Source organism: Lissotriton helveticus, assembly GCF_964261635.1.
Source record: "Lissotriton helveticus chromosome 1_1 unlocalized genomic scaffold, aLisHel1.1 SUPER_1_unloc_40, whole genome shotgun sequence".
Classification (NCBI taxonomy): domain Eukaryota; kingdom Metazoa; phylum Chordata; class Amphibia; order Caudata; family Salamandridae; genus Lissotriton; species Lissotriton helveticus.
In genome coordinates this window covers 166,613-192,736 of record NW_027611682.1, presented here as the reverse complement: position 1 = coordinate 192,736, position 26,124 = coordinate 166,613, and the positions used below count along the sequence as shown (strand labels likewise).

Here is a 26,124-nt window from a genome sequence, read left to right as displayed (position 1 = left end):
AGATGTGGTTCTTGCGGACCGTGGTGGAGCATGCCGCATTATTGGGTCCAGCTGCTGTACATACATACCGGACAACTCGCCCTCAGTGTACAAAGCCATCGAACATCTTCACAGACTCTCTTCAGAAGTCCACCAGGATCAGGAAGAATGGTCGCTTGGTGGTTGGTTCTGGAACACCGTTAAGAACTGGGGCTGGAGACTGTTCACCATTATCCTAATTCCTGTAGTAGTAATATGTGGCCTATGCTTAGGAATTCAATGTCTGCCACCCCTGTGTTCATTATGTGCAAACTGTATTTGCCCTAAGGCCGTGGACTTTGGAAACGAACGCATGGGAGCATTATATGATGCCGAGGTTGGGAATTTGATGAAGATTGACATTGAGTAGGCAAGTTGGCTAGATATGTTGAAAAGGGAGGACTGTTAAAGGTTAGACTGAAAATGTCAACATTATCGGCACCATCTTGCTCTCCTTGGGCCCATTCGTGCGCGTAAGCGGCAGCCATTTTGTGCACCATGGCCTCCCTGCCCTTCGCAGATAGCCAGCGTCTCTCTCTCTCCCGACCTCGCAGGCAACCCCCCGCGCGCTGACAACCCCCCCCTCCGCTCTCACATGTCTTGGGTCATAAACCCCTCTTCAGCGCGGCTCTGCCTCGGAACCCCATCCTGTTCCCAGCGCGACACTTCCCTTCATTCCTTTCATGGTCCCAGGCCCTTTGATGCAAACCCCCTTTTCCTGTGTGCCCGTTTGTCTTCCTCGTTCCCAGGCCACCACCTAAGCTCTGCGGATACTGTTTATTGCCCCCCCCCGTACAGTAGGAAGCTTCCCTCATTAAAGGACCCTCGAGTTGATCAAAGCCCCCACCCTATGAGATCCGATCAAACCCCCCCACATTCCGTGAATCGGCGGAATGTCCAGCTGCGCGATAATCATCACCTGTTGTGACCGGGGTGGGGACTTCTGCTGTATATGTGTGTGGGAACGGGCTTGGAGCGGGGGTTCCGAGAATGTCTTTCCGTACATCAAAGCATTGCCAAGAATGTGTTGTATGTAATAAAGCAATAAACCTGTGTACAAGAGTCCAGGCCTCAGAGATGCGGTTAGAGCACCTCGTGACGATACTTGCTGTCCGAACTGATGTGTTCTCCTCCGGAGAGAATAAAAACCCTTGTGTCCTGCCTTCCAGTCTCCAGCGCCTGCCTCTTCATTGGTTAATATCTTGTGGGTCTAGGAGGCGACACCGCCGGGCAATACTTAAGGATCTTTTAATCTGGTTGGTAGCCTGACCTTTAACAGTACGGGATCCAGGGGTGAGTGCCAAGTAAGTCAAGACCCAACAGTAATATGGCCAACAAGTGAAAAACACGTCCCACGCTGCGGGAGGCATGAAGGTCTTTTAAATGCCTCCTGGCGCTTTATAGTAAAGCTGGTTGCGTGCGCCACTGAGGGATGCTGGGAGATGTAGTTCTCGGCCATCCGCGTCTGGGCCAGCAGGGTCAGTGGTACGGCCATCAGGTCCGGGTGATACAGGCAGCAGTACAGCATCCAGGGGTGAGTACCAAGTAAGTCAAGCCCCAACAGTAATATGGCCAACAAGTGAAAAACACGCCCGCGCTGCGGGAGGCACGAAGGTATTTTAAACGCCTCCTGGCGCTTTGTAGTGATGCTGGTGGTGTGCGCCACTGAGGGATGCTGGGAGATGTTCTCAGCCGTCCGCGTCTGGGCCAGCAGGGCCAGCGGTACGGCCGTCAGGTCCAGGTGATACAGGCAGCAGTACGGGATCCAGGGGTGAGTGCCAAGTAAGTCAAGACCCAACAGTATTATGGCCAACAAGTGAAAAACACGTCCCCATATTTGTTTACATACAATATCATATATGTCTGATTTATTATTCCTATTACAGCGCCTTGAGAAGGCCTATCCTAGACCAGTGTGTGGACAAAACCCATGCCGACAAATCAAGGACAAAGGGATTGGGACATGGTCTAGGGACACTAACAACAAATCCTACATCAAACCTCACATTTAACTGATGGAGAGCTATGAGCGACCTGAAGTGTAATACTGAGAAAAAGTAACCTGTAGAATTTCTGCAAATTAAAGTAAATTAAAAAAACGAATAAAGAACTACATATCCACCGCTGTGCGACATGGAAGGTGATTATTTCTCAATACAGCCCTTGTTTGTGATTACCTTACAGTGCTCACATTATCATCCGCGCTGGAAGAGATGGGAGCCTGGAATGTCTGGTCACAGAAGCTCATTTACATACAAAGGGGGGTGACAGCCTGTTCACAATGCACAGCACAACTTGTTTACGTAAAGTGCTAGTACACAGAACAGGGAAAAGTCTTGTGTCTCTTTTTCATTTTCTTTAATATATCCTGCACCTCGCTCTCTTCTTCTATTTCTCTCATTTCAATTCATCATAAATTACTCAAATTCACTATTGCTTTATCAGCACGGCACAAGTCGGGGGGTAGCCACAGTTTGAAGGGGTCCCCCCACTATCATCTAGAAACAGGACTCCGTTCCACCTAGCTCCTTAGCCTGCGACTGATAATTGTTACTTTGTGCCCCAGCACTGCAGACACATGCATCTGAGTGTTTGTTTGTGTGAGTGGTGCAAGAGAGGAACAGAGAACATGACAAAATTAGCCCTTCTATTGCTTAATACATTGTAAATGTGAAACACTTTGGGGCTTAGGGGCTGGATAAAGAATAACGTCAGGAAACAAACGCAAATTAAAAGCATATTTTATTTATTCCTTAAAAAATGTTTAAAAATTAAATTTATAAGTTCCACATATCTATATAAAAATATTTATACTTTCAGTCATTTCCGAGTTTAGTTACAAACTAATAGTGGGAAAACACATGATGTATAAAAACTGAAACCAATTACATTATTTTTTTTCTTGTTTTTAAAACAGGCCCTCAACCTTTCACGTGAAAATTATTATAAGGGCCTGACATCACTTCTTGTGATGTCACTACATGTGACGTCACTGTGATTTGCATATGATAATGGGCTCCTTCACTATTTTCCTTACTTGTGCCCTGTTTATTGGCATGACATGGGTCTATAGGTATTCAAAATAAACATATAAATTCATAGGTGTTCAGCCCATTTCTCTGGTGATGTCACACATTGACATGTATTCGGTTGCTTCTTCTATTTTTAGGTGAGTACAAATAACGTGCCGTTTCCCCTCCTTCCATTTCTTTCTATTTCTCGCCCATTTCTTTGTCTCTCTCGCTCTCTTTATCTCTCACCCTCTGTCTCCCACACACTCCTATTAGCGTTAGCTTCATGAATGTCACTGCCACTTCTGGCATTCCTACGACAAATCCTTTAGAACATTTGAGGACAAGGGACAATCAAGTGTGGAAGACGAGTTGCTGGGAGTGCAACTGATTGTCCTAGCACACATATGCTTTTGATGTGGGATTTCGCTATTTCACCACATTCTGCAAACAGAGTCGACTGCTTACAATGGCTCAATTCTGGTAAAAAGTAAGAGTTTGGAAAGTCACAAAATGAATAGGGAGAGCCCAGTCGGAGAGGAGCCATGGTTCACACTCAGTTATAAGGCCCGAGCTGATCCATCAACCGATAACAGTGTGTAAAAGATGCAGCAAACATTACTTAAAAACAAGGTATATGCTCTTTTATATCTAAAAATAGGTTATTTCTTGAACACCGTTGCTTCGCTTTAGTTCATTACATATTCTGCAGTGGCATTTGTTAATAGTAATACATACATTTTACCAATGAAGCTTCCATCTCCAGAGCCCTGACAACATGTCCACTTTGGGTGTGTTGGGTTTAAAGGTTTTATCACTAATCACACAAGTTAGCTGAAAATACCGCTGTTAGTCCCAGTATTGTTCAGTGTTGCTTTTACAGGTAGTGTGATCAGATGCAATTGAATGTTTTTCTTTGTATCTCTTCTTCACCAAATAAAAATCAAGAATGTTTCTTTTCTTTTAGTCCACAATGTGCTCGTCTCCCATTGTGTATCCTGATACATCATGTTGCTTTGCTTTGTGTACGGAAGTGAACAATCTCTGAACACAAACACTTTTATAACTCTGCAAATACTGTTTTCTGTTTTTCTTCTTTACTACTAGTCCAGTCTTCTATAATCTGGTATTTCAATGTCCCACATAATTTGAATTTAATCTTTTTCCGTAATTCACTCCTCTCATAATACTTGCACTGTTCAGCTCTTGTCTATGTCCTCCGATGGGTCAATATTATTTTTGATGTTCTTAAAATCTTTTCGGATTCTCTGCATCCCTAGGATTATTTCCATTGAGTTAAGTGAAGCAGTGTATTCACACAGGGTTGTGTGGGATCGAAAATTGATAAAAGCCCTTCACACTTTCAGTGCCCTTCTATGTTTTCCCCCGTATGAGTTCGCTGATGGCTTTGTAGCTCTGATAATCGACTAAAACTCTTCCCACATTCATATAACTTGAATTATTTTTCTCCTGTGTGAGTTCGTTGATGATACTTTAATGCTGAAGAGAAGTGAAAACTACTGTCACATTCACTACAATTATAGGGTTTTTCCCGTGTGCATTCGCTGATGTGTTTGGAGGTTTGATAAGTGACTAAAGCACTTTGCACATTCACTGCACTTGAATGGTTTTTCCCTGTGTGTGTTCGCTGATGAATCCTTAATGTTGAGTAACGACTAAAAATGCTTTCACATTCATTGCAACGATATGGTTTTTCCCCTGTGTGAGTTCGATGATGTGTTTCTAGATTTTCTAATTTACTAAAGCTCTTCCCACATTCACAGCATTTAAATGGCTTTTTTCCTGTGTGTTCGCTGATGATTTTGTAGGTGTGAAGACTTCCTGAAGCATTTTGCACATTCACTGCACTTGAATGGTTTTTCTCCTGTGTGTGTTCGCTGATGATTCCTTAATATTGAAGAGAAGCGAAAACTACTGTCACATTCACTGCAATGATAGGGTTTTTCCCCTGTGTGTGTTCGCTGATGTGCTTGGAGGTTTGATAACCGACTAAAGCTCTTCCCACATTCACTGCACTTGAATGCTTTTTCTCCTGTGTGAGTTCGCTGATGATTCCTTAATGCTGAAGAGCTGCGAAAACTACTGTCACATTCACTACAATGATAGGGTTTTTCCCCAGTGTGTATTCGCTGATGACTATTTAGGTCTGATAACTGACTAAAGCACTTTGCACATTCACTGCACTTGAATGGCTTTTCCCCTGTGTGTGTTCGTTGATGACTTTGAAGGTGTGATAATCGACTAAAGCTCTTCACACATTCACTGCACTTGAATGGTTTTTCCCCTGTGTGTGTTCGTTGATGTCTTTGTAGGTCTGATAAGTGACTAAAGCTCTTCACACATTCACTGCACTTGAATGGTTTTTCTCCTGTGTGTGTTCGCTGATGTCTTTGAAGACTTGATAACTCACTAAAGCACTTTGCACATTCACTGCACTTGAATTGCTTTTCCCCCATGTGTGTTTGCTGATGACTTTTTAGTTCTGATAACTGACGAAAGCACTTTGCACATTCACTGCACTTGAATGGTTTTTCCCCTCGGTGTGTCTGATTATGTCTTTGAAGGTGTGATAACCGACTAAAGCTCTTTGCACATTCACTGCACTTGAATGGTTTTTCCCCTGTGTGTATTCGCTGATGTGTTTGGAGATATAATGAGTGACTAAAGCTCTTTACACACTCACTGCACTTGAATGGCTTTTCCCCTGTGTGCGTTCTCTGATGACTTTGAAGGCTTGATAACTGACTAAAGCTCTTCCCACATTCAATGCAATGGTATGGCTTTTCCCCTGTGTGTGTTCGATGGTGTCTTTGTAGTTCTGATAACCGACTAAAGCTCTTGACACATTCACTGCACTTGAATGGCTTTTCCCCTGTGTGTGTTCGATGGTGTCTTTGTAGTTCTGATAACCTACTAAAGCTCATGACACATTCACTGCACTTGAATGTTTTTTTTCTTGTGTATGTTTGCTGATGAAGCTTGAGTGGTGATGACAAACTAAAGCTCTCGCTGCAGGTGTATGATTCTTCTTTCATGGTTAGTGTCTGTGGGTCAGTTATATATTTGTCTACATCCCATGACTGTATTTCCTTCCTGATGGGCCAACATGGCTGATTAAGCATACACACTTTATATGCGTGCAGTATTTTGCACATTTGATTTCTGTTTTAACATTAAATGCAATAGCCACCAAATATTTGCCACACTCCTAATTCGTAGAAGGTGTCTTTGTAGGTAATTGTGCCTTTAGATTGGATTATGGCTATGCACGCTTGAGGGTAAAGATGTATCTTCCTTCTGACCGGTGCAAATTAGGACAGTCTATTGTATTGTAGATAGAAGAACTCGTCTTTCCTTTACCTGTCAGTTGTCTGGCTCCGCTCTGTTTGCTCTTCTCTGGTTACTGTTGTTTTTCCAGAAAGAGTTTACAATTCACCTAGAGCACGGAATGATGGCTTGTCATCATATTAGAAAACAGAGACCTGCGGTAATCTCACCATACAGATCCCATGATCAAAGTTGGTATTGGACACTTGTTTATACAGGAGATGGTTTGTTATTGTTGTTGCCTTAATTTTCTTAAGGTCATTTCTTTATCTTGTGGCGTGGAGGTGTACAGTTCGGCCTCTTATAATCACTGAACTGCCCTTGATGCTTCATCCAGGATCTGTCAGTTTGTGTGCAGGTTCATCTGTCGCCGACTGTGCTGAATACTGTAGCTCATTATTTCTGCTATTATTGAAGATTTACAGCATTCGCTTCATTATTGATGGTCAATTCATACAGTCGAGGCTTGTTTTCTGTTGGATGTAAAGATAAAAAAAATTACTAAATTGAAACATATTGGAATTATAATTCCCAATGTTAACTGGTTGTAAAAGACATTTTGGGGGAGATTTACCAAATCTCCACGCAATGCAGAGCAGTCCTCCCCCCGCAAGGCTGCGATGCTCGACAGGGAGGGAGCAGGAAAGCACCATATTTTCAAAGATATGGCTCTCTTCTTCCCTTTCCCTTGCGTTGCGCCAGCACTGATTACAGCGGCCCTGCGCCATTCACACACCTTAGCACAACAGCGCTATGGTGTATGTCTGTGAGCCCAGCATAGGTTTTTGTACAGGACGGACACCCTTCCTGGACAAAATACTAGACACGAGGAAATACTTTTCGCACTTTGTATGTGTGTTGCAGATTGCAGCATGCATGCAAAGTCGGAAAAGGAAGGATAAATCAAAGCATTTCTCCTTCCTTTGCGCCTAGTTTAAAAGGGTGCCGTTTTTTCACGCTAAACCCAATCTACTGTATTTGGTAAATTGGTTTTAGCGTGAGAACCCTTGGGTGGTTGCACGGGAACGCCCATGCACCCCCCTTGACAGGCCCCCAAGGTGTGAAGTAATGCGAAGCAGTGATATGTACTGCTTCACATTACTTTTACGTTATTTCCAGCGCTAAACAAGAGTAGGGCTGGAAAGTAAATTAGGAAAAAAAGATTTTGTGCTGTTTTGTGCCACTTTTGTGACGAAAATACGGCACAAAATATTAGTAAATCTCCTCCTTCTTCTTTACCGCCTTAAAAACTTAGCAAGGAATTGTTCATCATACACAGATATTTAACTAAAAGTTCTGTTGATCAGGTGACATCTTATTAATGTCTGAAAAGGAGGTGATTTACCAGCGTTTACAGGCTAACTTAGCAAAGTAAGGGCGCCCCCGGAGCACCCAAGTGCTCGAGGTATAGCTTAAGATAGACGCATATGGTCAGGATTTCATTTAAACAACAATAGAGTTTAAAAAATGAGATAGATCAGGCTGGGCTGCAAAATTTCCAGTAACTTTTTCATGAGGTATACAACAAAAGTAACTCCAGTCACACACTTCTACTCATTCTTTTCCTATTCACTTAAGATCATCTCAAATACCACCTTCTGTCTTTACCCGCTGTTCATAAGCCACCTTTGACACTTTCAACAGCTCCCTTGGTTCAAGCATTTCTGGTTTCTCCTAACTTCGAAGATTGGAACATTATTGTCAGTTGAGGGGGTTTCCTATCGCCATAACATCTGTCCATCTCCCTGAAACTAGTGCAACTTACAGCGCTCGGTTCTGGCCCTGAAAGACAACTTTAATAAACAAGTCTTTAGTTCTTACTAAAGTAGATAAAGTTCTGTAAGATGCAGCTCCTTCCGGGGCTTTTGTGTCAAACAGAACAAGGGTTTCACTGTAAGGCCCATCCTTTACATTATAAGCGCAGATAAGGCAAACAAACGTTGATTCATATAATTTAATACTCAACGATATCAGTAATTTAGTACTGATAGAGAATCCATCACAACCAATAATTTACCCGACATATCCCCGCAGCAGATGTGTGCATATTACTCTTTTTTCCACCTGGCATCTGGCATGATGTTGTCCGTTTGGGGCCCTGGATGCCACTTTGTGACTGGATGGGCATTTGGCAGAGCGGGAGGAGGTGATAGTTATCCACGGGTGATGCGGCATTTCTACCTTTCCATATTTCTCATATTCAAGATTACCTAATTTCCTTTCCTTCGGCCCCCCTAATGCCGTCTGGCTATGCACTCACTCTGTGGGGTTCATCAGAAGTCAGATAATGACCTGATAGTCACAAGGCCATGGATCTCACTTCTTCTACAACACTTATTGCCGACATAGGGCCTAGTTAGGAGTTTGTCCAATGGATTATTGCCTCAAAACTAGGGGTGGATGATGAATTCCGTTCTGCCGGCAGACCTCACAAAGTTTTGCCCACTCTGTTCCAAAAAACTCCACGAAGTGATGCAGAACAGAGTTTTTTTTCTCAAGCGGATTGCCAACGGTAATGTGACGATTGCTTGTGAGAAAATATAACGTGCTAGACCTCCTCCTGGTGAGATTTCCCATTGCGGGTGGTCGTGGCAGGTCGTGACCACTCGAGTGTAGAAATCTGCCATTCTCGTTGATGAAGTTGCCACTCGATTAGAATGTCAATTCGAGCGGCAGAAAGCAGCAGCGCCCTCTGGCACGACGCGTAGTGCCATTCGTGCTGATTTTACAGTGCGGGACAAAATCCTGGAGCAAAAAATCAGTAAGAGTGGCGCAACTTAGAAACGCTGCCACTAGCGGAAGTCCCCAGAGTGCAGCAGGTTTCCCTGTCACTTCGTGGAGTTAAGCGGAGTAAAACTCTGCGAACTACACCATGGCCTAATCAAAACGTGACAGATATCCTGTCTGCCTTATTATAATTGCCACAGGATGTAATGCATTTTTAATGGGGCGGGCAGGATACCTGTCACATTTGTGATGGAATAAACCATCCGCTGAAATCTAAATAAGGCCTTTAGTGTACATTGTGTCCAATGTGGCTAACTGGGCTTGAAGGATCTTGTAGTTTGTGGGTCTCTCACTGCTTTGAGGTCACAGCCAGGCAGGACCTCTGTCAGCAGCGCCTTGTGCAGATCTTCCTTTCAGGCTGCGGGCTCTGTCAGCTACGCCTTGTGTAGATCTTCCTTCCAGGCAGGACCTCTGTCAGCAGCGCCTTATGCGGTTCTTCCTTCCAGGCAGCGACTTCTGTCAGCAGCGCCTTATGCGGATCTTCCTTCCAGGCAGCGACTTCTGTCAGCTGCGCCACGGGCGGATCTTCCTTCCATTCAGGACTTCTGTCAGCTGCGCCTTGTGTATATCTTCCTTTCAGGCTGCGGCTTCTGTCAGATGTGCCTCGTGCAGATCTTCCTTCCAGGCAGGACTCCTGTCAGCTTTGCCCTGTGCAGATCTTTCTTCTAGACAGGGTTTTTGTCAGCTGTGTCTTGTGCACATCTTCCTTCCAGGGAGGGCTTCTGTTGCTTGTACCTTGTGTAGATCTTCATTCCAAGCAGGGGCTTCTGTCAGCTGTGCATTGTGCAGATATTCGTTCCAGGTAGGGCTTCTGACTGCTGTGACCTGTGCAGAGCATCCTCCCAGGCTGGACTTCTGTCAACTGCGCCATGTGCGGGTCTTCATTCCAGGAGAAGGGGTCTAATGTTAGTTGTGCCTTGTGCAGATCTTCCTTCCTAGGCAGAACTTCTGTCAGCTGTGCCCTGTGCAGATCTTCCTTCCAGGCATGGCTTGTGTCGCTTGCACCTTGTGTAGATCTTCCTCCCAGGCGGGACTTCCGTCAGCTGTGACCTGTGCAGATCTTCCTTTCTGGCGGCAGTATATTTATTTATTTTCATTTCTTTAGTTTGTCAGATGGCCTTTTGGCTTCACCATTTCCTTCGTAGTTGCCACTAAACGGATTTCGGAGGCCAGCCTGCAATATGTCGAATTACGCTCCTCCACGCTGCTTTCACCAGTCCAGGTATTTTACCTCCTATCCACCACTCATCACCCTCACCTTGCCCAGTTCCATGCTACCACCGTCCACTCTCAATCGTCTTCACTGCGTCACCACCTTGAGGCAAAATCAGGAGCTCATCCCTGTGTCACCAGCTACCATTTTGTGTTTTCTTTTTCCTGTTCCCACGAGTCTTGAGGGATCGTTGTATTTTTTTTACAATTTATTTTCTTATTGTCCTGCCCCGTTATAGTATTTTTTTTTACTTCAGGGCAGGTTACTAAGTTCCTTACTCCTGCAATGGCTGCTAGCAACATTTTTCTCATGTTGCTGGTATCCAATCATAGGGCTCGCTCTTGCAGGAGTCTGACTCCCGTGGGAGAGAGATAGCCCAAGGAAAATTTGTTGGGCCAATCAGAAAATTAAATTTTTAAATTGCTGCTCCCAACAGTCCAGATATATTCAATTATTTTACAACCATAATTTCACAAAAACTTCTGAACAGATTTATACCAAATCATAAAAAGCACAATTAGCGGACCATGGTCTAGCTTCCTGCCGAACTTGAGGCAATTCCATTCAGCAGTTTATGTAGAAGTCTATGGAAAAAGCATGGGGATTTTGCATTTTGGGACCCCCCTTTTTTCTCGGCCATCGCCTGATGAATTATCCCCCAACTTTCTATGCAAAAACTAGTCAAAAAGGAGGACCTTTTTTGAAAGTTTGTGGAGATTCATAAAACGGTCCCAAAGTTATTGGCAAGACAAAAAATGCTTTTCCTAAGGAAGAGCAGAAGTAACTAAATGAACATAGTGGAATTACTTAAAACAAGCTTTGACATAGCCAATAGGTCTCGCTTGTTGGACATTATAAGTATTTTGCCATGCAGCACATTATCCTGGGTGCTACACTATCTACTGTTACTTCATGGGCCAAAAACTTGCTGTTGGACACTAGCATAAGAGTCTAGCAAACAAAAAAAGTTGAAATTGTAAATCTTTTTTTTCTTTTTTTTCTTTTTTTTTGTACAAAGCATACATACAATCTTACACAAACAAAACAGTGCATTGTGGATGATCATTTGCAAAGCCTGTAGGGTGGGTGGTTCATCTGGGAACATAGGGTATAATCGTTTGGGAGCTCCCTGTAGCCTATGATATGTGAATCTAAAAAGCAGTGTGGGGTTGCTTATATAGTCAAGTTTATCAAGGTCTATGAAGACGAAATTGTCGAATAGATCTTCCATTTTGTCTATTTCCACTTTATGAATTAGTTCCATTCCCACCTTGTCCGGGTGACAGATAACTCTGGATGGTGTTGCAGTACTAGTACTGGTGCATATAGCGGCAATCTATTTGCTAATTTGCACATTTTCTGCCAGGCCAGATTGGTGGTGCGGATTGTGTTTATCTCGTGTTTGCCCATATGTGTGCGTAGGTGTGGTAGAATATTATGTAGTGGTATGGGGTATGTGTCATCATCATCAACTGCCGTGTGTGGTAGATACCTAATTGGGTGGTACCAGTAGTGCGCATAGTGTGCTTGTGCGCACAGGTAGTATAGTAAAGAAATTGGGAACTTTGAAGCCGCCCTCTGAGTAGAGCAGAGTTAGTGTAGAGAGGTCGATATGTGCTGGTTTACCAGCCCATATGAGTCGGGTAATCATGGATGACAACCTGCGAAATACAGACGATGGCGGTGCGATGGGAATGTTGTTTAAGAGGTAAAGAAGTTTAGGTAGTATAACTATCTTAACAACAGCCATGCGGTCTGCCAGTGATAGAGGCAGTTTAATCCACCTCTCTACTTCATCCGCTTACTAGTAACCACACCATAGTTTTCACACACAACCACCGCAAGGTGCCGGTGATCCCAGATCCCCAAATATTTAATGGAATCTGTCTGCCATTCCAATGGGAATTCCGTCGGACAGGACCTTGTAGCGTCAGTTAAAGGTAGGATTTATCAGGAGTCCTGAATGTCCTCCGAATTAAATATATTCCCTAATTAGGGGAGATAGGTTAAACACGGGATCTCGGACATATAACACCATATCAGCAGCATACAGTGAAATATTCAAGGGGTGTTGCGGAAATTGCAAGGCTGTGGTCTTGTGTCATTCCCTTATTTTACACGCCAGGGGTTCCAATGCTATGGCAAATAGAAGCTGGAATAATGGGCATCCCTATCGAGTGCCCCGTGTAATGCTTAACGTGTCCGACACATATTGATTGACCCGTATCCTACCTACCGGTCTTGTGTATAGTATTTTCATCCATTGTAGAAAAATGGGGGGTAATCCCATTTTTGTAATACTGTAAATAGGTAAGTCCATTCAATTGAATCAAACACTTTTGCACCATCTAATAAGACTGCAGCGGCTTGTAAGTCGGGGTTAAGCTGGTGTGATAAGGCAAACAGGGTGCGAATGTTATGGGCTGTGGATCGGTGGTATGAATCCAGATTGGTCTGGGAAGATGATGTTAGGCATCAGCGTCTGGAGTCTGGTAGCAATCAATTTAGCTAAAATTTTAGTGTCAGTGCTAATCAGTGATAATGGCCTCTAGGAATCGCAATGGTATGGGTCCTTATCCGGTTTTAACAGAGCAATGATCATAGCTTCTCTTAAGGTAGGGGGCAGTATCTGTTTCTCATGGGCATCGCCATACATCTCAACCATATGTGGGGCTATTAAATCAACATATGCCTTGTAAAATCCGATGGTGAAGCCATCTGGGCCTGGAGCTTTGCCATTAGGTAGTGTTTTTATCACGGTCGTTACCTCTTCTACTGTAACTGCTTGTGAAAGGTATTCCCGTTGGGAATCTGAAAGCCAGGCTATGGCCACATCGTCAAGGTATTGTAATATGTCCGGTGATGTAACTCTGTTACGCGAAGTATAGAGGTTTCTGTAAGTGTCCATGTAGGCTTGTAAAATACCTGCTGTGTCATAGTGTGTATTATCTAGAAGATCTACAATTTTAATCATGGTATGTGTGGTACGCCCTGTGCAAATTTTATGAGCTAATGTTCTTCCCGGTCTACCCCCTTCTCCATAAGATCGAGCCACGCCATGTTTAGCGACGTATTTAAGTTCTTGTTCAGCAAACTCTTGGGATTACGGTACAAATCACTCCCAGTATGGCCATGCCTTGGGTAGTGTCAAATCGTTCTTCTAGGTCTTTAAGTTTTGTTTACCGCTTTGTGACTTGTCGACGTGTATCTTTAAGTATGCACCCAAATTCATGAAATTGTAAATATTAACAAGCATTTGCAATGCAATAGGTCTGGCATTTGCCTTTCATTTATGTTTTCAAAACCAATATGTAAATAAAGGGCATTGTCATTTACAATGCCAAATGGTTCAAATTCTCACAAATGCGAGACCTATTGCATTGGAAATGCTTGTTTTAATTGACTGGGGTCAGTGGAAGGGTATTAGGGGCAGAGGGGGGAGGGGGGAAGAGTTAAGTTTAAAAGGTAAATGGAGCGGGTCGGTTTAAATGAAAAGGGCTGTAGGAATCCTCCCCGATAAATTAAAAATAAAAACGTACTCTCTCTGCATTTTAAATAACAAGCATTTGCAACACATGGACAACGGGAGAGAATACAAAGCAATGCAAATGGGCAGCCTGTGAAGATTTATGCCCCGATGAGTGATATAAGCTATGCGTGGCGTGGAGATGTTCTGAGGGCTGGAAGGGAGGGGCCCCAGAAGAGAGACTCCGGATGCGAGGCGCAGTATGTTTTAAGTGAATGTGCTTGTCCTGTGCTGGCTGGTGCTCAGGGAAACAAAAGAGAGGAAGGGGTTAAGGATGGCGGTATGGTGGGAGGGTGACTGAGGGAAACTGAGATAACCCACCCCTAAACAAAGCTAATGCATTTGGAGAGGCAATGTGACATGCAGACACCTCGAATATTAAAAGCACAGAGTAGAAGCTTAAATAGGTGGCAACAGGTTTTAATAACTTAAATAGCGTCTACTTAACAGAGATGACAGCACCTTGTAGTGTAGTTCATATTTCCCTCATAGGCTCCCCGTATTGGAATAATATACACTATAGTTTTGGCATAGGACTGAGGTCAGTATGCCTCTATCGAGTAGATTAAACTTAATTACTTGTAGTGCCAGCTAACTCAGAGATCACTAGAAACTTCTTGAATGAAGAGAAGGGATTAGTTTCTGACAACCGCATAAACATGACAAATTTGTTTCCCTTAGAATTGGAATAGTTCTCAGAATCGTGGAAACAATAGATAACAGTTTCACTCAGTGAATCGTGCAAGCTTCGTTTCTTCAGAGTTACACAGAAATAGATAGACGGGCGTTTCAATAAAAGAATTTATTGAACAGTCTTATTTCTCGTGCAAGAGATATGATCTGTCACAATCGTAAGACGGAATGCTAAATATAATACATACAGCGTGAGCAGTAAAAAGAAATAATACTGCAATAGCATGGTTTTTTAGCTATGACATATATTCCTATATACATACATAAATAACACAGGCTAAATTGCTTGTCTGGTGATTCTAAATAGTTCTACTCCATTGTACCTAACCTAAGTGTAGTACGAGGTAAGATGTAGGTGCTGTTTTATATAGTATAGCTAGCTATAGTTTTGTATTGCTAAGACTCCCTCTAGTACCACATGCAACAGGGATTCCTTTGCTAAAACCAGTGGCATTGCTGTCAAGCTTTTGTATGTGGCCCCTCTAGCGTGCATGTGCGTCAATAATACAGTCTCCCGAGTCTTTTCCGTCCGACAGGGATGTTCCTTGTCTTCTATGCTCTTCTCAGGTGCGTGGGTTCGCCAGGACCTCTCATATGGGGTACTCCAGTTGATCAGGAGTGGGATGAGAGAATCTCCCTCTACGCTGACGTTTTGCTATATGAGACGCATCCAGCCTTCTCGAGTGAACAAATCCTACAAATATTTCACATATTTGGAGATCATTCAGGATGGAGGATCAATTGGAAGAAGTCCTTAATATTCCTGCTGGAGGCAGGGACCCTGCGGCTGCACTCTAGGTGCACAGTTCGGGTGGCACTACATGGCTTTAAATATTATATTTGGGCGTAATCTGTCTTTCCTACTACCCCTTCTCTTTCCAACACTTTCTGTCCACTCATCACTGCTCACATCTTATGGGCCTCTTGCCTGTGTTCTTAGTGTTGTTGTTTTTAAAGGGTCCTGAAACTTCCCACAATAGATCAATGTTGCTATACATAATGAGTCACAGGGCGTTGTAGGCGACATGCTGTGTTCAAGCTTCTTTGCTACTGCTTCTCCATACTCTTGGAGACTCTCTTACAGTACGCTGCCGGCCCTAAATAGAGTTGTGGGCTTAACGTTGTGTACATCAGGACCTGTGTTCTGTTCTTTACCTACAAAATAAAAATGGATTTCAAACAAAATATTTGGGCGTGTTCATTACAAGAGAGCCACAGGCAGGAACATTCTCCCGAAATTAGACCGGTATCGCAGGGATACCCCAAACTGGCACACTGTACATCGTGCAAAAAAAGTCCTTTAAGATCCCACCAGACATTTTCATTGAAAAGGTAGACTGAGAACTTCGGCTCCTGTTGTGGGATGGCGGCACGTTACGCTGAGTAAGGTGCAGAGGGGAGTTTAAGGTGGACTGGCGGTCTGGAGCATTCTCAAGTATTACTGGGCCATGCAGCTGGTCGCAGCCAACAACTGGGTTTTTGCGGACCGTGAGTAACCTGCTTACCGGGTAGATAGATTGGCCATGGGCAAGAGAGGTTACCCCACGCCGGTGCTGTATCAAAGAAAGTATGAGCGCACCCTATCTACCCAATACCCAAACATTGGTAAGGGTGTGGAGAGAGGCTACCAAGTGTTTAGGCTGAGAAGGTAAGCGGACTGAAATTACTCCACTGTATGATGGTGATCTCTTAAGTGCAGTGGGAGGATTGCAGGGCTTCACAAAATGAGGATTGATTAGCTTAGAGCGACCGGGCGATGTGCGGAGGGGACAGGCACTTGTGTCATTCACGATCCTACAACAAAGGCATGAATTAGGTGACTAAAAACGGTTCTGACATTTGTAGGTGGATCACGCTCTGCAAAGTCACATACGGGAAGGGGAGCAATTGCCTGAAGCATCCCCACTGGAGGACCAGCTGCTAACTAATCCCCTGACCGAAAAAGCCATCTCAACCATCTATAGGAAGTTGATCTACAATTCCCTGGATCCCTTGGGGACTCAGAGAGCTGTGTGGGAGAGGGATCTAGGCACACTTGGCGATGGCGATTGGGTTGAGGCCATTCAGGGTGCCAGGGAGGTGGCAATTAGAACTTGTTTTGGTCTAATTTAACTACAGATCCTACATAGGACCTACTACTCCAGAACCTTGTTGCACCGAATAGGGCTGGCGACCAAACTCTCTGCGTAAGGGAATGTGAGGGGGGGGGTTTAATGTGGTGAATACTCGCCCTCGCTAACTTGAGAGTCAAGTACAAACAAGCATTTGCAATGCAATAGGTCTCACATTTACGTGAGTTTGAGCTACTGACATTGTAAATGACAATGCCTTTTATTTTTGTTTCCGTTTTTAAAACATAAATAAAAGGCATTATTATTTCTAAAGCCAATAGCTTAAACTCGCGTAAATGGCAAACCTTTTGCATTGCAAATGCTTGTTGGTAATAGTTATGCAATTTTCCTCTGCAGTATTTTTAATGTCTAGTCTCAGGAGTCTCATTTATTTTTTACCATTAGTATACATTTTACAAAAGCGGAGTCCAGAACTATATCTGTTGATTCTAGACATATTCTAGCCGCTTGTCTACAGGACCGAATTCCACGCGTGTAAAAATGGCTCTTAAGTGTCCCCCTTCTTTCTTCATTCAAGTTAGGCCGTATGCAAAGGAGATGGATGGTATTTTCTTCTCCTTTTTTGCATAAATAGCACTGTGTTTATAGCGTGCTAGGTTTGAGCTTTAAAAACACCAAAGTATACATAAATACATATATTAAGCATGACATTCCCCCAGTATTCTTATGATTTCACACTCAACATCAAAAATGTCATCATAAATGCATCATCATTGACATTAAACAACCTTTAGCGTGGCATAACCAGCCATAACTGTGGAATTTAATAGATATCCAGGTTTTGAGTCATAACAACGTTTCTTCATTTTAGACTTTCGAGGGTTTTCAAAATATGGTCTCTTGGGAGCCAAACACGTTTACAGCGTTTTTTCTTTCATGCCACCTGGCTAGGACATTCATAAGTGGTGCCTCGATGACAAGTACCTTATGCAGCTCTCCCTAATTTGTATCCTGCGTGGAGCAGGAAGGAGCTGAGCGAGATATAATCCACTTCATCACTAGGTGTACAGTCGCATGTGTTAATCTGCAGCAAACCTCTTCAGCGCACAGACAAGCAGTGGCGTACGTAAGGTTTAGATTGTATATGGTATATAGATGTCTTCTTGTCCCTATTTGTACCCTTGCCAAACCCACCCATGTTTCAAATGCAGTGCAGTCATTAGTGTGATTGATATTATCATCCGTCAATTCATTGATGTTGCCTTTAGTGCTGTTGTTTATGATGACAGTTGTATGTTTATGACGCTCAACTTATGGTAGCTTAAATATCTATTACTGCCACATGCTCGTGGGTTAGGCTTTTTGGAAATTAATGATAACGGTTTTCAGGTGAAGTTTTTTTTGGAGACCGTCTTTTTTTCCATAAGTTTAGTACATAATATAGTAGAGAAAATAAATGTCCCTCAATAGGTTCCAGAGGTTAATGATGTATTTTGACCTGTGATTTGCATAGAAAGTTGTCTCCAGTCATGTCCTGTGAGTACCACAGCATCATACAACTACAGTCTGTGTACATGCCTTCCTTTCCTAGGAAGCTCTGTACTCAGTACACCTGTGCACAGAACATCACCGAGTTTTATATAGCACGAACTTGACCAGAAGATATCAAAACGCTTTACAAGAGCACCAGTTGCGTTCCAGACACACGCGTTAATTTTTGCTGGGCGCTGGGAGATGAAGTGATTTACCCAGAATCACAGTATGTTGAGCCGAGACTCGAACCCTGCTCCCCAGCTTCGAGATCGACCGCTCCAGCTATAAGGTCACATCCTCTTTATTCACATAGTATAGGTTGCAGCCAACCCTTGTTTATTTAGTGCAAAAATCGTAGCTTAAAGCTGTGCCCTATATGTAATGTCGTTTTAACATGGTCTGTAGGTTCTTCCTTGTGTGCTGTACTGATGTGGCTGGGGCTCTGCACTGTCCATAGTACACACCAGGCTTTACCTGTGCATAGATTACCATGCTCTTCATTTAATTTCGTGCAAGTATGCAGCTGCTGACATTTGGCATCCCTGTGACGGGATTGTGGGCTGGTGCACAAATGTTGCTGCGGGACAGTTAGGCGTGACATCAGAGACTGCCTGGTACAAAGCTCAGTTACACTGCACAACATGTCTGCATTTGCGGAGGAGGACTTGATCTGAGCCACACGCATGTGCGCTCCACCCTGTGCCTCACTCCCTATTGTGGCAGCGGCATGGAGGGGGGTTGTGAGGTAGCGTTGGCTGCCCTTAAAAGACCGGGATCGTAGTGTGTGCATGAAATAAAAGCAAGGAGCGGAACGCTATTCTTAAAGCGTCCCGCGTTGCAAACAAATATATCATTTTTGTTGTTGTTGAATTAACCCGCATTTTAGGATTAAATATTTTAATTTTATTGAGCATGTCAACACAAGTTTAGTACAATACAGTTGTATGCGGTCGCCAGACAGCCAGACAACTAACAAAGAAGTCAATGTAACGCAAGGGAGCATGGTACAGTGCATAGCTTGCAGGTTTGTAATTATACACAGCAAGCCGCCTACAACCCGGTTTGGGACGGCCGCGTTTAAAAAGGGGCAAAGCAATTGTTCAAGCATCCTTCCCTACTAAATACAACCTGGAGGCGTGTTTAGAAGGCACAACCATGGCATGCGGCCTGTCGTCTGCTCCAGCTTTGCCCTGCATATCCCCATCGCCAACGCGTTGCACAGACTGTCCGAGATGCAAGGTGCCTCCGTCTTCTAACACACCCGGTAGACAGAATACCCACCCCCAACCATCCCAACCCCCTTTGAAGCCCAACAAACTACCCCCCCAATGCCCCCCCTTCCCCATCAACTCCCCTCCCGCCACCCGTTTCCCTCCCCGTGTGGTCCATGGTCGCCCCCGCTCTCAGTTCCCGGCTAGTGCTACCAATCTAACGGATGGGCCCATCTTCCTTCTTCACCAAGTCAGTGTCAGTCAGCCTCAACAACCTAAGATACCGCGGACAAGTTACTTCTACAAATTCAGACGACAACGACAGGAGAGCTAGAAATGGCTTCCAGAGCTCCGCATATTTGGTCTCTTCTCCTGCGTTGCGTAGGGAAAGCCTTTACATGCCTAGGACCATCCACAGGCGGTGGAGCCAACCTTGGTGTGTGGGAAGTTGCGCAGTACGCCAGTGCGCCAGGATGTTCTGTATCGCTGACCCTAGTGCGATGGCTATCAGACGACCTCTACGTGACTTCAATGGATAGGTCAAGGCGTTGGGCAGCCCTAGAATGACATAGGAGGGGAAGCGTGGGATTTCTGTGTCAAAGTGGGCGTCAACCTCGTTCAATACCTGTTGCCAGTAATCCTGTAGGAGCCTGCACTCCCAAAGTATGTGTGTTAATGTGCCCAGTTGACCACAACCCCGCCAGCATAATGGGTCCTTGCTACTATCCATTTCATACAGGCGCTCCGGAGTATAGTACCAATAGGTTGCCACCTTCGTGAGGGTGTCAGTAAGCCCCATATGGTAGGCCGAATGCTGCGCTCTATAGTATATTCCCTCCCATTCCTTATGCGTGAGTGCTCTCCCCATTTCCCTCTCCCAGCGTGTCCTACTCGCGCTGTAGGTGTATCTGTGTTTGAGCATGAGTGTCTTGTAGAGATCCGAGATTAGCTGCTTGTTAGTCGTACGCGAGATCAGCTAGCGTTCAAAGTCTGTCAGGCGCCTCTCCGCTTCGGATCTAATTGCGGGATGGCGGGCCCAATGTCTGACCTTGAAATACCGGAGTCTCTCGGATTCCAGGAGACCAAACTCCTGACGGAACTGTGGGAATGGGATCGCTCCCTCCGGTCCATATATATGGCAGAGAGCACGACAGCCAGCCGGCTTCCAACCTTCGAAGGCTATTTTGTCCATCCCTGGCTGAAAGTCGGGATTGTCTAGGAGGGGAGTGAGCGGCGATGGTATGGTGGTAAGGCCTTGCTAGACCCCCACCTGGTCCCAGATCTCTAACAGGACTCGCGTAATGAACGACGCGTATAGGTTGGGTGGTCTGTGCGCCCGGCGCATGAACGGTATCTCTTGCAAGGTTCTCCCGGCAACCGCTTGGTCTTGAAACAGCCAGTGTTTCCTAGATTCCCAGCTGACCCATTCTGGCAGAAAACGTAATTGCGTTGCTTGAAAGTACGTGGCTAGACTCGGGATCCCGATCCCTCCATGTTCCGGCGCAAGTATTTTTAAAAAATTTTTTTTTTTTTTAAGCGATTTGTATTGCGCATACTTAACCCGAAGGTGTCAAGGCACCTATCAAAAAAGATCAGAAAATTGCAACAGCACTACTACAGGTAGGCGCGTACAAAGAGGTGGGTCTTTAGGGCAGATCTAAAGGCTTGATGAGTGGGGAGAGACCTTACTTCAAGAGGGAGAGCATTCCACCATTTAGGGGCCAGATTGGAAAAAGCCTTGCCACCCCATCTGGTCTTCCGGACGCGAGGAACAGAGAGGAGAAATCTATTTGAGGAACGGAGGTTCCTACCAGGATTATGGTAGGACAAGATGGATCCAATGCCAGTGGGGCTGGTTTTAGCTAACGCCTTGTAGACCATACACATGGACTTAAAAAGGATGCGGTCCACAATGGGAAGCCAGTGCAGCTGCTTCCGGGCAGCGATGGCAGAGGCACGTCGGGGAAGATCGAGAACAAATCTGGCTGCTGCGTTCTGAACCACCTGCAAGCGCTGCAGCTGGCATTTATTAAGTCCAGCATACAGCGCATTGCAATAGTCCAGACGCGAGCCCAACAGGGCAACAGCCAGTTGCTTTCTTGCCTGTAAGGAGAGATAATGCTTAATTTTCCTTAGAATATGGATGATCCCCCAATAGGTTGATACAGTCCTGTTGACCTGTTGACACATGCTAAGGATAGGATCGATCATGACCCCCAGGTTTTTAGCTGAGGATGTAGGATCGGGACAGGCACCCAGCGAGTCCGGCCACCATTCAGCAGACCAGATATCTTTCCTTCCTCCAAACACCATCACCTCAGTCTTCTCCCCGTTCAGTTTCAAAGAATTGTGAATCATCCATTGGCCGACTGCCTCCATGCAAGATCTAAAGTTGGAGGCAGTCGACGTAACTGACTGGGAGAGAGAGGCGAGGATCTGGGTATCGTCCACATAGGAGACTACCTCCATCCCATAAGATCTGATAAGTCTGGCAAGGGGGGTCACATAGATATTGAAAAGGGTAGGACTAAGCGCTGACCCTTGAGGGACCCCACAATGCACAGACAGGGATGGAGATAGAAACTGACCCAGCATCACCCTTTGCTCTCTATGATCGAGAAAGGAGGAAAGGAGTCCCAGGGCCGCCCCCCGAACTCCAATGTCCCTCAGTCGAGATGTTAAGACTGAGGGAGAAAGGGTATCGAAAGCAGCCGTGAGATCTAAAAGGATCAGGAGGGAGGTCTGTCCCCCATCAACCTGTGTGCGGATGTTATCAAGCACTATGGTGAGGGCAGACTCGGTGCTATGTTCCCTCCTGAATCCATGCTGGGAAAGATCCAAACAGCCGGAGCTCTCCACGAATGCAGCAAGATGTTTATTTAGGTGGGCTTCTAACATCTTTGCGGGAGCCGGGAGCAGTGAAATGGGGCGGAAGTTTTTTAATACCCCAGGGTCAAGGGAAGGCTTCTTGAGCAGAGGTTTTACCACAGCATTTTTCCACTGCTGGGGAAAAATGCCCTCCTTCATCGCCCTATTCATGATGTCGACCAAAGGGGGAAGGAGGGATTCTCTGCACTGCTTTAAGATCTTTAGCGGACAGACATCTAGCGGAGATCCAGATTTAGTTTTGTTAAGAAGGATCTCAAGATCTTGGCAAGAAAGGGGGGGAAAGGATTCAAGACCTATGAGCCAAGAAGAATCAACACCGTTAGATTCCAAGATAGCGGGCACCGGAGGCACAACGGTGGAAGATCTTTGGGACTACAAGGCACTGAAAATGTCCAATATTTTGGACTGAAAGAAGGAGGCTATTTTGTTACAGAGCCCCTGGGAGGCAACCACCGGGTCTGGGGTCTGAAGAGAATTGAGAGAGTCAACAATCCTGAAAAGCTCTTTAGGAGACGAAAGTGAGGAAGTGAGGGCCGTAAAATAATCCTGTTTGGTCTTAATCACTTCCAGTTTGTATCTTTTTAGCAGGATCTTATGGGCTTCTCTATCCTTAAGATTCTAGCTAGAGTGCCATAAGCGCTTTTGTCTCCTTACTTGTTGTCTAAAGAGCCTTAATTCTTCGGAGAACCAAGGGGCTGGAGGTCTTTTCCTGGCTGTATAGCAAGACCTAGCAGGAGCCAGATGATCCAGGGCCTCCGAAATGGTCTTTTCATATTGTAAGACCGCTGACGAAGCGTCCATCTCCTGAGAAGTGGACAAACTAGGTATCCACGGATGGAAAGAGTCTTCCTTGATGTTTTTAAAGTTCCTTCGTACTACCATAGTACCCGGGATCCTTCTAGTTGTGTTCTGGGTCGGATAGGTCAGACCAAAGGGAACGGCCAAATGATCCGACCATGAAAGATGGAGGGGGTTGGTAACCTTTGATCATTAGAAAAAATTCCATCGAGCGTATGTCCAGCTCGATGAGTGGGTCCTTTCACCAATTGGGTGAGTCCACATGCCGACATAACTTCCAGGAGGGAGATGGTATCATGTGCCTCCAGCAACTCCAGGTGAAAATTAAAATCACCTAAAATAGTGAGATTTTGGCGGCCAAAATAAGGTTCCAGAATCTGAAACAATTTCAACCCAAAATCCGCTCTAGGGCCGGGAGGACGATAGAGCAGAATCCCTTTGAACGCAGGATTAGAATGGTCAGACAGGGAAAAGTTTAGTACTTGGAGCACATCCTTAGGGTCAGAGAGAGGTATGGTGTGACAGTGAAACCTATCCTTGTACAGGATAGCCAGGCCACCACCAACTCGGCCTATTCTGTCCTGTCGTGCTAGGCAGTAGCCCTCAGGAATTGCTTCCAAAAGATCCGGACCTGAAGAATCTTTGGCCCAAGTTTCAGTAATAAAAACCCAAGAGGGTTTCCTTTCTGAAACAAACTCCTTAAAAACAATATTGTTTTTAACGAGTGAACGAGCGTTAATAAGAAAGCAAAAGTCGCTCGACACATTGGGCCCCACCGAAGAGCAGGACTCCAAGGGGCAGGGGGGGGAGGGAAGATTGAAACCCCCTAGATCTATCTGAGAGCAACCACACCCCAGGGGTAGTAAGAGATCTTCAGGGGTGCACCGATGGAAGCAAGGAGCAGATGGAGGTTTGAGCCGTAAAATATCCTGCAAGGAATATTTAGGCGAATGGAAGCCTACCTTAACCTGGCCAGCAGTCCAGCCATCCAGCCCGTCCTCAGTGCGGACGGGCGCAGATGGGCTGGACTCTGGCGTGACTCCGGCGTAGCGATGGCAGACACGCTGCGCGCACACGCTGCGCGTCATCATGACCAGTTTAAATAGGGCTCTAGCCAGTCCTCGTGACTGCTAGAGCGCGGGAGTGTCCAGCGTCTCCCTACCCCACCCAAGATGGCGCTCACCAAATTCGGAGCGCGAGGGACCGGCCCGCCAAAAGAGGCAGTGAGGAGCCAATTTAAATGCAGGAAATGCGACCGGGGACTTAAAAACAGGGGATAACGGTGTAAAATGAAAATAAAATAAAATGCCAAAAAACGGGACAATTAAAAGCAGAGGGTGTCAAAGACGAGCCTAGCTGTTGTAATGCTGCAAGCATTGCTATCTGCGACTTCATACAAGGCTTCCTCCCATTCCAAATAAATTGTGAGAGCTCGGACTGCATCAGTTTAATCCAACCCTTGGGCGGAGTTGGGGGTATAGTGCGGAAGATATTGAGTATCTGGGGGAGAATCGTCATTTTGACCGCCGCGACCTTGCCGAGCCATGACAGCGGATAGTATTTCCACTGTCCCAACTCGCGTCTGACCGTCCGTCGCAGGTGGGAGTAGTTAATATCGACCGTGGACTGAAGAGAAGGGGCTAATTGTATCCCGAGGTACGGGACCGCCTCCGTGGCCCATTGCAAAGGAAATGCGTCTTGAAGTGAGATGCGTGTGTTTGGTTCTAGAGACAGGTCCAGGGCCACTGACTTCGTCATGTTTACTTTGAAGCCCGACACTCGGCCAAACCTGGCAAGGTCGTCGAGGCAAGCTGGGAGAGAGCTCCGGGGTTCGGCAAGGGACAACAGAACATCGTCAGCATACAGACTAATGGTGTGGACATCCCCTCCAAACTTGATCCCCTTGACCTCTGGGCCCACACGAATCAACTGCGCCAACGGCTCCATATAGAGGGCAAACAGTAAGGGGGATCCCTGTCTGGTGCCCCGTTCGATCTGAAATCGGGGTGAAGAGTAGCCGTTCACTCGGACCGTTGCAGAGGGATATTTATAGCAGTTCATAACTCTGGTTCTGAACGTGGGTCCCAACCCTGCCTTTATCAATACCTTCTCCAGGTAGGGCCAATGCACCCTATCGAATGCTTTCTCGGCATCGATAGCCAGCATCATGTATTCACCTTTCGTTCGGGAAGCTTTCTCTAGAAGATGGAGGGCTCTTTTGGTATTATCGGAGGTCTGTCGCTCCGGAATAAATCCGGACTGGTCCGGGTTAATTAGTCCCCCCATGCATGGGCCCAATCTGGCAGCGAGGATCCCCGTATAGAGTTTGAGGTCAACATTCAGGAGGGAGATGGGTCTATATGCTCCACAGTACGTGTGATCCTTGCCAGGCTTAGGTATAACCGCAATGGAGGCCTCAAGGAGATCCCCAGGGATCGCCCCCTCCTCCGCAAAGGAGGTAAAGAGTCTGGAAAGGAGCGGCGCCAGCTGAGCACAGAAGGTTTTGTAAAAACTCGCTGGGAAGCCGTCCGGGCCAGGTGCTTTGCCTGTTTTAAGTCGGGAGATAGCTGAGATAACCTCCTCTGGCCGGACGTCCTTCTCCAGGCAGTCAATTTGGGCTTGCGTCAGGGCAGGCAGTGGGAGTGATGCCAGAAAATCCAGTTCAGCCTCCGGGTCAGGTGTAGCAGCCCTATATAATTCGGCGTAGTAGGCACTAAAGGCCCCAGCTATTGCTTGATCCCCAGTGACAGGTCAACCATCATTCCCCTTCAGTTCCCGGACCTCTCGCTTCAGAGTGATGGCGCGTAACTTGTGCGCGAGGAGGCGTCCGCATCTGTCCCCCAGTGTAATATGCATGTTTGAGCCTTAAGACAGCGTATTCCGCTCAGTCCAGATCTAAGGCCGCTAACTGCTGACGGGCAGCCTTCAATTGACGCCATATTCTTGGGGCCCCCGTCCTCCTATGCATCTGTTCTAGTGCCCTAGTTTTCTGAGTGAGCTCGTCTCTCTTGGCTTGGCGTTCAGC

General features: G+C 45.7%; 1 pseudogene across 1 annotated transcript in view; it reads right to left on the bottom strand.

The window, feature by feature from the left end:
* Nucleotides 1-26,124, bottom strand: part of LOC144806040 (uncharacterized) — a 142,014-nt pseudogene that overhangs the window by 67,444 nt on the left and 48,446 nt on the right. The window contains exon 4 of the transcript XR_013605664.1: nt 4,492-6,850. The product of XR_013605664.1 is annotated as an uncharacterized LOC144806040 (transcript). The remainder of the gene's footprint in view (nt 1-4,491; nt 6,851-26,124) is intronic.